At 41.5% G+C, this 12,157-nt stretch overlaps 1 protein-coding gene and 1 long non-coding RNA gene across 4 annotated transcripts in view; one reads left to right on the top strand and one right to left on the bottom strand.

Moving 5' to 3' along the window:
• Positions 1 to 1,495, bottom strand: part of NAB1 (NGFI-A binding protein 1) — a 49,144-nt gene extending 47,649 nt beyond the window's left edge. The window contains exon 1 of one of the 2 annotated variants that reach the window (XM_028508715.2): positions 1,191 to 1,495. The gene's annotated coding sequence lies outside the window, so the exon portion shown is untranslated. The remainder of the gene's footprint in view (positions 1 to 1,190) is intronic. The other variant, XM_028508716.2, reaches the window with a different exon arrangement.
• Positions 1,496 to 1,845: 350 nt separating this feature from the next.
• Positions 1,846 to 12,157, top strand: part of LOC118500041 — a 63,764-nt gene continuing 53,452 nt past the window's right edge. For both annotated transcript variants that reach the window (XR_004902567.1, XR_004902568.1), the window contains exons 1-2: positions 1,846 to 2,356; positions 3,984 to 4,061. This is a non-coding gene — a long non-coding RNA (uncharacterized LOC118500041). The remainder of the gene's footprint in view (positions 2,357 to 3,983; positions 4,062 to 12,157) is intronic.

Genomic DNA, 12,157 nt, shown 5'->3' on the forward strand with positions numbered 1-12,157 from the left:
GTTTTACAGGGAGAAATTTTCAAAGTGAAAATCTAAGAAGGAAATTCGCTGCATGCACACTTTTCCAACAAAACAGCCTAGCATTTCCTACGTGACTAATCTATTTTAAATTCCGTTCTTCTGTTCCTATGCAATCTAATATTACCTATTAAAACTGCCAAAATATTTTAAAACAAGATCTGAGAATTTCCCTTTCAGCTTCTGATCTTTGCACTCCTTAAGTTTGCAAGTTTGCAGACACATCACTAGCAAACCAACTGATAGTGACAGGTTAACTCTTACGGATGAAATTTTAAATTGGCAGCTACCTCCAAATTTTGTATGCTTCCAAGATCTCATGGAGCGAGAGGTAAGTTTACACAAGTCAGGGATTCCTCCAGATCACCAGCTGCAAAACTTAGTCTGCGGACCCTATAAATGCATATTCCTACTTAAATATCCTTTTCCCTAAGACCTTATTTAGGCTTGCTGCAAGTGTCCTTTCACATCTTAAGCTCTGTGAACCCTGGGGTTGCAGACCATAAATACTGAAGAGCACTTGCAATGTTTCTCCACGAATAAGGTCACACATCTCTGCATCCAAGGCTTGTATGTCCCACGTGTGCTTGCAAATTCCACACTCTGCCTTAGCACAATGAGCGTCTCGCTTCCCTGCACCTCCTTGCCAAGTTTCTGCAAGCCACTTCCAAGCAAAACTCTCCTTCCGCTTTTAAAAAGAAAACTACTGTATATTCCATTCGCAGAAAAAGAGGCTACCCAGGACGAAAATTAAGACTGCAAGTTAACACTTTTATAAAGTAAACAAACCAACAAAAAGATTCTGCCCCGTGGCAAGGTAGACGCGCGCACCTACCACGCAACCCCACCATTGCTCCACGCGATGACCCCAGCTGGGTTAGAAAGGACTCGGCACCCCCGGCTTTCTTGCACAGGGACCTCACAAGTCAGGCCCGCTGCCTTGCTCGTCCTCTTCTCGCTGCCCCCGCGCACCGAATTTGTCCGGGAATCACCCACACGAGCCCGGTAACACGCTCTCCTTCTGGCGGCGGCCGCGCTGGGCCCACTCCCCTGGACGTCCGCCTCGTCCACCCCCCAATTGCCCGCGCGGCGCCTCCGCCGCCCCAAGTTCGCCCGCGGCTGCACGAGCACAAACGCGTCGTGCACTAGGCAGACAGCGAGTTGGTACGTACTCGGCCAGCGGTCTTGGCGCGCTCTCCCCCGAAGGCTGCTCAACCCCAACTCCGAAGTGACGGCCCCCGGCTCTCCCTCCACAGACTGCAGCGGCGGCCCGGACGCCCCCGCGCCCATCGAGGGGGGAAGGGAAGGTGGTGGGCACGCTCTCCTGCTCCCCCCCTAGTTCCGACCCGCCGCTTCTTCCCGCCCGCCAGCCCCGACGGCGCTCGCTCGGTCGCGGTAGCGGTGGCTGCGGCTCCTCCGTTCTCGGGAGCGCGGGCGGAGGCGGCGGCTCCCCCGCCGCGTACTCCCTCTCCTCCCTCCCCCGGCGCGCCGCACCGCCCCCTCCCCCGCCCGCCTCCGCCGCCTCCACCCCCCCGCGCGCTGTCACATGGGGAGATTCCGCTCTTGCTACATTCGCCGCTCCGGCTCCCGCCCACGCGCGGCCGAGTGACGCAGATGCCGGCGTGGGCCGCCACGGGGCGGGGGCGGCGGGCGGCCGCCGGGGCCGGGCACGGCTTCTTCCCGCCTCCCCCTCCGCGGAATCCGGAGGGCGGCCCATTCACACGGCAGCTGGGAGGAACCAAGTGGGCGACCGGGAGGGGGCGGCTCCCGCGAGTAGGGCTCCGGGCGAAGGGAGGGTGAGGGAAGGAGGGAAACGGGGGTGGCGGGAGGGAGGGGACGCCGCCTCGGGCCTGCTCTCCAGCTGCCGAGTGAACTGGGAAGGTTTGCAATTAAAAAAAAATTAATGTGTGAGGTTCCCAATATAGTATTTCAAAGAGCACACTTGGCCAAATCCTTCTCCCCCGGGAGAGAGACTTTTAAAAAATGAAGAGTGCTCGGCCCACTAATCTGGGCGCGGGGTTCCCGGCCATCCTCACCCCTGTAGTCGGGAGGCTGGTGGGCCAGATGCGCCCCCTGCCCAGACCGCCGGCGGGAAACTGCGACCGGTCGGGTGGGGGCGGCAGGTGCGCGGAGCTGGGTGGAAAACGGGCGGTTCAAAGAGAATCTCTGTCTCGTCCATCTTGCCCCCTCCCCACCACTGCCCTGGCTTTGCGAGTGGGGGTGGAGGGGAGGAATGGAACCGACGAACCCGAAGTACAGCTACGACAAGTGTCCTGCTTGTTGGTAATGTAATTCCAACCATATCAACCCTCCCGCAAACCTGCCAGTTATTTTACTGGTTAGTATTTTCTATTTTCATGGTGTAGAAATCCGACAGCGCTAGAACAGTTCTGGGGTGTGTTGCAATGGAGTTCCCAAGGCACACTAGAGAATTTTTTAGGTTGGCTTGCGTGAACTTTTTTTTTATAATATATTTCTTTTTACTTTAATTGTTGTTCAAGTACACTTTTCTGTTTTTTACTCCCATCCCAGAGCCCCCCCAGACCAAAGAAAGTATTAAAACACCTCCAAAAATGTACATACACAATTGCCAAAAAATTTGGAAATTTGTCATAGTATTTTTACTTCCTTAGCAAAATTGGGAAAATGAAAGAATTCCCCTAATTTTATCATTGAGTTCTTGAAAAACAGAGAGCAGTTAGTAAATATGAAACTAGTGCAAGTACAGGTAGAATCCCGTTTTGGTGTACATACAAAAATCCACTTTTATAGGAGGCCATGCCCACATCCTGGCTGGCCTCCCAGAGTATGCCTACTTTCCTGATGGGGATACAAGGCACTCTTTGAGATGGGAAATTCCTCATACCACATCTTTATGTTGGCGCAATGGATGGGATGATAACATTGAAAGGAAAAGACCTTATTAAAGTACTGAACCTTTTTCTTTCTTTGAAAACATGTTATAGAAATGAGTGATGGCACAATGGAGTATATATTCAATATAATTAAACATTTCTCCAGTGTTCATAAAAGGTTTTGTCTGAGGTAGTTGTGTTGATATTGCAATTGAATAAGCATGTTTGCTTCCTCGAATTCTTCAGCTGAAGAAATCACTACTTGAAGTTTGTCTTAGTCTAATTGTCACGATTTTGCAGCTGCGGACCTTGTTCTGCTAAAGAGAGTTACCTTAGGTTGCTATTAAATAAAAACAATTTCTTGAAAAGATACAGGTCAGTAAATTTTCAGGCAGTGGACTCTGCAAAATTCTAGTTCTCTGGAATCCTGATGTTTTGCAAACATTGTTGGTTCTGAACAGCTAGAGAAAAATAACTTCCTTCCGCAAAAATACACCATCAGTGATTCACAAATCATGAAATGAATAGTTTTACCTGGACTAATTGAGCCTCCCGATAGAACTGTTTCCAGAGTTGGAAGAAATAACATTAAGTCCTCTTCCTGAGTGGTGTAGTCTGTCCAATACTGAACATGAGGCTGAAAAGGAAATGTATCAGGGCACATACTTTTTCTTCTGCCTTACAACTGGTTATTTCTACAGTTAAACAATAAAACCTCTCCTCGTTTTCTAGGCATGTGTAGATAGTATATTTTTCCCACATTAAGAATGGCATTTTTGGCCCACTTTCCATTGCCTTCATTGCCCTTTCATGCTGAGGCAGGTGGTGGGAGAAAGGAAAATGAAGATAAAATGTTAAGCTTTTAGGCATCCAATTCTGTATGTATATATGACAACACTTGATTTAACGTGGCTGCTCAAAAAGAGAACTGAGGTGTTCACCTATATCTGAGACAACTCAGATTCCTGTTTATCTCCTTACCACTTTTGTCATCCATCCCACCACTAAACATCACCTCCCCTTTGACACTCATCCCATCCCTAAACACTGCTCTATTCCTCCAACACCCACACCCACAAGCACACACACATGATCTTCTCCCACTACCAGGCCCTAGTGGTTTGCAAAGGGAAATCATTCCATCTGTAAGAACAATGATGGTGTCTATTCCATATTTCATTCCATCCTGTAAAGATGGAATAGAGATGGAATTTTATACTTAAAATTCTCTTGAATTCAATAAATATATATTTAATAGTACTTTTTAAAAATATTGTTAAAAATCCTTCAATTATTAGTGCATTTCCAAAAACACGGAATTTTTTAGCTTAAAAAAAAACATTTCCACATTGTGGAACTAAAAAAAATTTTTAGTAAAAAAAATAATGTAGAAAGTTAGTAGTGGTTCTGACAGTTGAGTGAAAATTTCACTGAAAGAACATTAATTTTTACTTTCAGGAAGACTTCTTACTTTAAAATGCTTCAGTGATTCAAACAAAAGAACTCATAATAGATTTAAAATGTTCTTAGAGAAGAGAAAGAATGACATGGTTTATGACCTACAAGATCTAAGACAATATAGTTCTATTCTCCTCTATTATTGCCTAAGAACACTTCTATATTTAACAAATTTTCTGCTGTATGTGGTGGTGGCCCTACAATTAATTGAGTCATATGCAATATTCATATTACCAGAAATATAATTTAAATTTCTCACATTTTGCAATATGAAATTTAAAACTTTAGATGTATACTATAGATTAAATATATTTTTAATGTGTGGAGATTTGAATGTTTTAAAATATATGGAAATTATAAACAACTTTCTTAAAGGTAAGATAAATAGGAATATATATGATAACTTATCATTTTAAGAGCCATGATTTAAAAATACCCGCTTTTCTAAAAAATAAGAAAATCTTTATGCACTGCTTTTTGTTACAAGATACTATAGCATTTTTTAAGATATAAAGGATTACGAAGTTCACCTAGTTCGTTCAACCTCCTTTGTACATTCAAAATATAATTCAAATACTTTGCAGAAATTCCACATATTACAACAAGTTTAGTTTCCAATAGTTTATTTATTTATAAGTTGATTAGTTTAAACTTATAATATCAATCCCGGCTGGAAAAAGAAATGAGATCATTAGATTCCTAGAATGGGCTTCAAGTGCTTATAAAATGCAAGTGAGAAGATAGTATTATAGACTTTGGGGGAACTAGGTGAGATACTAGAAGTCACCTAATCCTGGGACTGATTCCTACAGATAAGTAAATCTATATTATACATTGCTAATATAAAGAGCAGAAAATATAATATTAGCCAGTAAATACAACCAAATATTTACTTGAATGAAGAGAAATTTTGGGTTTATTTTTAAAAGCTATGTTTAAAACTGGGATGTAAATGGAAACTTTTGAAAGACTTTCTAAAGAGAATTTCCAGACATATTTTTAGGATTAGAGCCTAGTTTTTCTTCCTCCTCTATCCCTTCTGTCTGGCAGTAGTGGTTACAATTTAGCTGCCCTTTCTCTTCTCTTCCCCTTTCTCTGGCATCAACAGTGCAGGAGTTGTATAATGAACTGTTCTGTAACACTTTCAGGTCTCAGCAACACTGATTATTGTCCACTCACTCCTGGCCATTAGGGACTGGGTGTTTGCATCCCTCCAAAATTCTTATGTTGAAATCCATATGTCTTTGGAAAGTGATTATGTCGTGAGGGTGACACCCTTCTGAGTGGGATTAGTGCCCTGATAAAAGAGACCCCAGAGAGCCCTCTTGTCCCTTTAAACATGTGAGGACACAGTGAGAAGACAGCTATCCATGAACCAGGAAGCAGGCTCACATTAGACACTGAATTATCTGCTAGTGCCCTGACCTTGGACTCCTGAGGTTCCAGACTGAGGGAAATAAATATTTGTTGTTAAGGCATCCAGTCTATGATATTTTGTTATAGTAGCCTGAATGTACTAAGACACACTGGCCATTTATAATTCTCAGCCAATTAAACAGGCAGAATGGAGAGTAGGTAAAAAAAAAAAAAAAAAAAACCTCCGCTCCCAGTCTCTGGAATTTATCCAAACCATCTTCCATTTGCAGACTTCATTCTTAGCTTTCTTGCTCCTCACGATCCCTCGATTAGCTTTTGCTCTCTTATTATGCCCAATTCACTCAGACTGGTAGCAAGTCTGTGCTCACTCTCCCTTCTTGTCTCAGTGTTTCTCCTTCTCTAGATCTACATTCTTCAGGCAGAGAACCCACCAGCTAGAGTACCCCTTTTAAGCATTCCACATGAGGGTGTATAAGAGATTTCGTTTCTTTGACAAAGATGTATGGTCTGTCAGCCAAGCTGTGGGGCTTCTTCTAGCTCATGAAAGGAGCAAGGAAATAGGAAGAAAGCATGGAAAGAAGAGAGCCTTTCTTGAAATAAATGGACAAAAGTTGGAAGAAAGTGGAGAGAGAGGAAAGGATGAAAATAACTGCATTTGTGAGAAGCTGGTGGCAATGGTCATAATAATTATGGTGGAAGTGAAAAAACAAAGAAGTATTGAAGTACATGACTTTCCTGAAGAGGAAAAAAGAAGAGACAGAGAAGAGATCATCTTCACATAAATTCCTCTAAGCCATAGAAGTTTGCTCTTAACCTGGGACAGATGGCAACAATGGGATGGAATAGTTGGGACAGATCTGCAGGAAGAATGCATAGGGAAACAGCAGTCACCCTGCTCTTCACTTGAAGAGAGCCTGTATGCATATATATTTTGGTTAGATTGGAAGAAGTGGTTTATGTAACAGGTATAGGTATATATCAGAAAAAGGAAAGAAAAGCACAACATGTTCAAAAAAACCATTTCTTTCCATGGTTACCTAGCAAGTGCTTTCATCATGCTAGTTAAAATACAAAGAAATTGCTCTAGCCAGGTGGCTCAGTTGGTTGGAACATCATCCTCATACACCAAAACGTTGTGGGTTTGGTCCCTGGTCAGTGCACATATGGGAGGCAACCAATCAATATTTCTTTCTCATATCAATGTCTCTCTCTCCCCTGCCCCTTCCTCTCTCTCTAAAAAATCAATAAACATGTCCTGAGGATTAAGAGAAAGAAAGATATAAAGAAATTGAGTATGTTAATGAGTTGAACTAATAGTCACACTGACTGCCTTCTAAGAGCAGACACTTTGAAAGGACAATAAGAGATTTAAGACTATTGAAACAAAAGTAAATCAAACATGATTCTGTTTATATTTAATTGCCAAGTAACATGTTTACAGTTTAAATTATATTTTTGTGCTTACCCAGATTTAGACTTTGTAACTCTTCAACTAGCCCAGGATTGGCAGTAATATATGGTAGTCAAAATTTTTAAGGACCTTGATTTCTTCATTTTAAATCTATTGCTATCTTTTTCAATGTTTTACAATAAGAACAATCTCTAATAGTGACAGAGTGAGAGTGCTTTCCAACCATAAAATATGTTTCTTGAATAAAAGTTCCCAAATTTTCCTGTTATGCAAATTACTGTTATGCAAAGTGCTGGTAAAAAGGTAAACGACCTTTACAAGGGCAGTTTTGCAAGTTGAACCACAAGTTTCAGAGTGTTTACATGATTTAATCCAGCACATTTACTTGTAGGATATTATTCTAAGTTTATAAACATTTAAGAAGAGGATATTTATCACAACTTTATTTATAAAATTGAAAAATCAAAACATTCAAAATAATGAGTTTGTTAAGTAATAGCCCATCCTTATAATGGAATATATTTAATTAATATTTAATAGTATTGGGAAATGCTCATGGTACGATATTGGTCAAAATAGATCATAACAATCTATAATCTATAATCTCTCTACCTACATATATATGGCAGGAATTTACCAAATGATAACAGAGATTATCTCTGGCTGATGGTACTATAGATAATATTTCTTTTTTATGCTTTTTAATTTTCAAAAATTTCAACAAACATGCATTATTTTGAAAATGGGGAAAATTTTTTTAACTCTAATATGGGGTTTATTTTTTTGATATTTTTCTAAAGGAAGCCTTTTTTAAAAGATTTTATTTATTTATTTTTAGAGAGGGAAGGGAGAGACAAAGAAAGAGAGAGAGAACCATCAATGTGCAGTTGCTGGGGGCCATGGCCTGCAACACAGGCATGTGCCCTGACTGGGAATAGAACCTGCAATACTTTGGTTCGCAGCCCTCGCTCAATCCACTGAACTACACCAGCCAGAGCCGAAAATGGAGAAATTTTTAAATGTTATTTTTAACAAAGATTTTACCTCAAAAGTGGTTTACAATGAAAAAATGTAAAATTATACTTACTATATTTACCTACTTGTTTGAAGAGGACAAAAAAATCAGGAACTTACCCAGCAAACAAATTGAGGCCTTAGTATGTAACCAGTCTTGTATAACCCACATGTCTTGAGAGTCTGCCACCCATCAGATAAGATGAAGTTTGCTCGAACTTGTTGCGGTCATTTATTTGTCTGATTAACCATTCAAGTATGCTTCCACTTGTATCTTCTTGAAGAGACCCCTACTCCAGGGACTTAGGCAGTCCCAAGCCTTTGTAATTCAGGGTGGCATTAGTTCTTTCAGCTTCCACAACCAGTGACAGAATTGTGCCAGGACAGTCCTGATGTCACTGTTTCTCACTGCCCCTGTTTTGCTGCTGCAAACTGGGCTTATCAGATGTAGTGCTGGTCCAGTGCTGCTGCAGACCCTGCAGGGTTTGCAGGCTGCTGTGGTTCCTTAGTGAAAGACAGAAGAGCCCACTGTCCCCAAGGCTGCAGCTTGCAGGGTTCTGCTCTTTGTTCATTTCACAAGCACAGCCACCTCCCAAGAGTGTGGGCTCCAGGCTGGCCTTGATCACCTCCAGACTCAAAGCCACCCCTATCCCCATCCTCGGGATTAAACCAACAATAGTGCCTCTCTCTCAGAATACTTTTTCATAGATTTTAATTTTGTTTTACAGTATCTTTTCTGGATTATATCCATTTTGAGTCATTCTTCTCATTCCCGTTCTTCCAACCTCTCAGTTTGCCTAACAGTCAACGTTCATTTGAGTAAGGACTATTTACATTACTGCGAAGGTTCCCGTGGCAGACTGCCCAGATGCTTATGATCCAGATCCTCTGAGCACCAGGGCCGTTACACAAGGCCCTTCTGTGTGTCCCGTTGTCGCCCTCCACTCCTACTCACACATATTATGGGTGGGTAGGAGTCTTGAAGAACTGAACGCTCCACCTTCCTTGTATGCTAAGGTCAAGAAATAGGCAGGTTCCTATAAGGTGGCATTTCTCCAGCAAGAACAGGCACTCAGAAGCAGATGTGCAGTCTGGGGATACTTAGAGGCAGGAAAAGATGTGAAGAAGATGGAACAGTCTAGGCTTCCCACACAGCACAGTGGTCTGACAACTAGAGGTCCTATCGGAGAAAGAAGGAACGCCTTGAGCGAGGCAAGTCCTCCAGTGCTGCCTGGGACAGTCCCGTTGTTCCTTTCTCTGCAGGGCCCCCAGGTCTCTGGACAGTATCACTCTGGCTCCCCACCTCCCCCTTTATTTTCCATCCCACTTCCTTTGCTTGCTTTCACCTCCCTTTCAGGCACCCAGCATTCTGCTAATGTCTGAGTTTGTTTCCTGACAAGGAAGAACATGATCTGATCCAAATCTACCTGAGGTGTTAATGTTGCAGTGTGCCACTTTTCCAGAGTTGTGCATACTGGAGATTATTTGTTTGTTCAACAAGTAAGCACCTGCTGAGGGACACAGGCTAAGCCTATATATGCAAGAGAATTTTAAAGAAAGAAATCTCTGCCCTGATTTCTGGTTTAGAAAGGAGAACAGACATGTCAAAGAACACTTGTTCCACATTATAAGATGTTCTTAGCCACACAATGGAAAGACTGATGGCTCTGCCTTGGATGGGGGCAAAGAGTGAAAGTCGTGACACTTAGAAGAAAATGATAATTGGACAGGTCTTGAAAGACGACTTTAATAGAAAGACTCACAAACTAAGGGCACTATGCAGCAAGTACAGATGCAGTGCAACAGTATGAAGCGTGAGCAGTGAATTAGGGCAATAATTGTAAAATGAAACATAACTGGTTCCAAATGACTTGAGAATGAAATGTGAGGAGAGCAGAGGCAGAAGTCGAGGTTGCAAAGACCAGGTTATGCAGTGGCCTCACTTACACTCTAAGCAGTATAGATTTTTATCCTGTCAGTGTGGTTCCCATCTCCAGAGATTGTAAGAATCGTGCTGGTAATGTTAGCCATCAGAAAGCAGTTACAATGAGGGAAGAGGGGGGCGATTGGAAAGGGCTTCTGAAGGGCTGACAAGGCTCACTTTCTCGTCCTAGGCTGTGGTTATAGGGATGTTCACTTTCTAAGAACTTACTGTACTGTGTATTTATGTTTTCACTACTTTTCTTTATGTTTTGCTTCTCAGTTGTAAAAAAAAAAGGTGGGGTTTGTTTTGTTGTTGTTGCTGTTTTTAAATCATACTCAGAAATTTGGGTTGAGAAAGCCTGGTCTAGGGCTAAGGAATCTGCATTTTTAAACAATTACCTTAGAGGATCAGAAGCCACAAAGAACTCCTAGACCAAACTCTGAGAACACTGCTAGGGCCCTTGGGGAGCTACTTACACAAAAGGTTTAAGCAAGAAATTAAGAACAAAAGGTTTACCTGTCTGAATGTGCTGGATGAGGGACAGGAAGTTGAGGATGGCGTTCATCTTATACCTGATCACATTCACGCGTCCAATGTCCCATTCCCTTTGCATTTTTTGAAAGAGATGCAACAAATAAGACACTAATGATTTATAAGTACTAAACGTATTTTTGAGATGTGTTTTCTTTCAAAGATTTCTTAAATATGAAAAATTTGACCCTAGTACATTAACTTCTGATAGTTGAATTTAAGGCATGGAACAAGCCCCTGGGGTAGATATTCTGGGGCAAGGAACAACTTTCTAGAATTTTTTAAATGAGTGCATTTCCAGCCTATGAGTAAGAGTCCTTCAGCTACTGACCCACCATCAGCATGCCGTGTGCTTAGTGATAACAGATTTGCATGGATACAGCTAAATTCTTTCTCGTGCCCCTTTATAATCAGAGGGATATTTTTGTGACATAAAGTAACCAGCATGGTATTCTTCCAAACCCTAATTCCTATGGGGAAAAAATGACAGATTTTGTTGCAAAGTTGTTTTTCCTTCAGTGTTCACAGAGTCGAAAAGAGAAAGAGGAAATTCCTTGTTGGCTTTAAGCATGGAATGGGAAAGTCCAAAAATCTAACACAGACTGAGCACAGAGTTTTCCCTCATAACTGAAGTACTGAAGAAATGCCATGAGGTTTTTTAATTGCCATGGTCATTAACTTCTTTGTAACTAGAGTACATCTATGCATATTCATCAGATCGGCAAAACTTTTAAAGTCTGACAATACAAAATGTTGGCTAGAATTAAGAACATAGGGACTCGTGTACTTCTTCTAGTAAGAGTATAAATTGGTGCAATCATTTTGAAGAGCAGTTTGATAATATTTAGTCAAGTTAAAAGTATGCATACCCTTTGACCCCGAAATTGCACTCCTAGGTATACTCTCTTCCATGTGCCCCAGGAGATACACACAAGAATATTCACAGCAGCATTGATTGCAATAATGAAAAAAATTGGAAAGAGCCTACATTAGATCAAGAGAAGATAAATAAATTGTGATAATTCATACAGTGGATATAGCCATGAAAATAAATTTTTAAAAATCTACATAACTTCCATGAAAGAATCTTACAACAAATGTGATATTGACAAAAAAAAAAAAAAAGGATGTTGCAGATGAACATGTACAATATGATGCCATTTTTATACAGGTTAAAAACTTATAAATACTGTTGTTGTATGGGAAATTACCTTGCTGCAACAGAGGCCTGTAAGTATAATAACAGGCAGGCTATCCAATAGATCCCGTAACAGAAGAGCTTACAGACCCAAACAATGTGCTTATTGCATGGTTTATTAAATCAATTGAAAACACACAAGAAGCAAGGTGAAAGAGATGGGATAGGTTAACACATTTAAGACAGGGTGTATACAGAGTGGGAAAATAACACTGCCTGAATCCTCAGTCCGTCTTTCTCTTCCTTTATAAGGGTATGCTTTCAAGGGCCAGAATTGAGATTTGAGCAAAGTGGTCCAAAATGTAGGAGGTGCCTAGAATCAAAACACAGTTACTCTATAGGCTTGGGAAAAAAGTGCATCTGGCTGATAA

This window comes from Phyllostomus discolor, chromosome 4 (assembly GCF_004126475.2).
Source record: "Phyllostomus discolor isolate MPI-MPIP mPhyDis1 chromosome 4, mPhyDis1.pri.v3, whole genome shotgun sequence".
NCBI classification, from domain to species: Eukaryota; Metazoa; Chordata; class Mammalia; order Chiroptera; family Phyllostomidae; genus Phyllostomus; species Phyllostomus discolor.